This window comes from Limulus polyphemus, unplaced genomic scaffold (genome assembly GCF_000517525.1).
Source record: "Limulus polyphemus unplaced genomic scaffold, Limulus_polyphemus-2.1.2 Scaffold612, whole genome shotgun sequence".
Taxonomy (NCBI): Eukaryota; Metazoa; Arthropoda; class Merostomata; order Xiphosura; family Limulidae; genus Limulus; species Limulus polyphemus.
The window spans coordinates 161,236-163,509 of NW_013666222.1; positions in this window are offsets into that span (position 1 = coordinate 161,236).

The following is a 2,274-nucleotide window of genomic DNA, read 5'->3' on the forward strand; positions in this document are numbered from 1 at the left end:
CATCTTTTTCGCTTGCTGCAAGACCATCTTAATTGGAAAGTGTATACAAATGTGAACGGTGTTAAAGAGGACACCGACATGTTTTTTGCTTAAAAGGCAAGTGATTTCTTTAATCAGGGCATTCACAATCTGATTGTAAGATGGAAAAGCATCATCGATAAGAATGGAGACTATTTCATTTAATAACTGTTTTGTTTTGATATACAAGTTGTTCGGGGTTTTTCATCTAAAAAAAAAAAAAAACGACATTCATTTCCTGACGACCTAATATATTTTTCTGACTGCTCTGAAGAGTGAACTAATGTTTTCTAGTCACCTTAAATGAAAAACGTATTGTTGACAGTAATGGCATTTTTGTTGCAGCTGTTGGATATTAACTTACGGGATAAATATAGTACGCAGTTTATATTTCAATTAATCAAAGGCAAATTTCCAGCATTGTGGATAATTGAAAAGATAATAGATTAAGAAATGTTAAAAGCTAACACCCCTCAAAATGTTAAAGCAAAAGGGTATTTAACTTAAAAATACGACTTATATGTCCTTATTTAGAGAATCAGTCATTTTAAGTTGTATCTAAATCAGAAATACCGCCTCTTTCTGTTTGAGTAATTTGAGGGTTAAGGTAATAAAGGAAACCACCTATATTAACAAGTTTCATGCTTACCTGAATTAAAAACGTAGTGCCGGAAGCTATTTTTAACTGAGTAAAATGTAAACTTTTATTGTAAGGTTTTTAAAAAGCAAATTTTTTAGAAGAAATATATTTTACCATAAAATACTGACAACAAGGGATCAGCAGGTCCTTCTAAGTTGTTCCTGTACATTCGTCCTTGAAAAAAGTAAAGCTTAAATCTTAATTCCACCTTTTATTTTTCAAGAAATTGTAGCTTCTCTCTCTCTTTTTAATTTTGTAAATTGCTCACGGCAACTTAATTCGTAAACCACTCACCCTATTACAAAATTAACACTGCTTATATTGGAGCCTAGCCTGTCTTTTCAGTGTCTTAAATGTCCTTTCATCCTAAAGTATTTGGAATACAGCACAAAGAAATCAGAGGCCTTTTATCTTATCGCTCTCCGGAATAATCACGTAAACTCGAATAAGATCCCTCTTACGCATATTTTCTCACATATATAAGATAAACCAGTCCATTCCCCGACTTGTACTAATAGCACTGTGAACCTTCGCAATAAGTCAAATTCCTTTCATAGACAGGGAGACCAAAACCAATGCATAGAATTCCAACTAAAGCCTAAAGTTTAATTAACAGCAAAAAGCAAACTTTTGGAAAGAATATCTTAAATTATTTGATAGAGAATTTTATAAGCGCTTGTTTTTTGGGGTGTTTTTTGCAAGAACTATGCATGTTTTGTATCCTATTTTAAAATACGATCGAGATGGGAGTACAATAATTTTTTTTACATAGGGTACTTGGGGAAAAAATCTTTTAGGCTAATAGTAGTTTTATGGTGAAATATAAAAAACGATCTTAGTAGTAAAAAATATTGCATGTGAAAAGAAAACTAACTTAAAACCAACCTTGTATTTTATAAAAGACTTTGGATGCGAACTGTTCAAAGCAGAAGAAAGATTTATAAATTGTGATTGAATATTTTAATTTAGACGTTTTTATTGTTCTTAGATCAGAGAGAGGCTTGACGTCACTGGATAAGCACTTGGCTTAACGTCTAAATTTTTCTAAAGTTTTAGAAAGTTTGAGCAGTTTAAAACGTGAGTTAGGCTAAGGTATATTATTGATGATTTCTGAATATGTTAATTACATTGAGTCTGAAGTAGAAAGTTATTATTTTATTTTATTCGTTAGTCAGTTGGTTAGTTTAGTTTTGGAACATTAACTTTAGTTTGTGTTCTGGGAGAAGTAATAAGAGATGAGATGAAGATTACATTGTGTTGAGCGCGAGAAATTTGCAAGTAGTTTTTAAATTTAAGTGAAATTGATGTATTGGTGTATATTGTGAATATGATCTACTGTGTTCAGCAGTTATAATTAACTACACTATTCTGAGAAAGCTGGCCTTTTCTAAAAATGATCTACTCTGTTCAGCAGTTGTAATTATACATGTTCGTTTCATGTAAAGTAAAGAAATGTTGCGTTTCTGCTTGTTTTTTTATTCCGGGTAAAATTTATTCCCGAGGATTTCAGCGATACAAGTCCTTTCTTTATTAAACCAGTTTATTCTACCTCGATACAAACTTTCAGTACACAGTAGTTCCACAATCAGTACATTTCACTTTAAACTTAACAACTT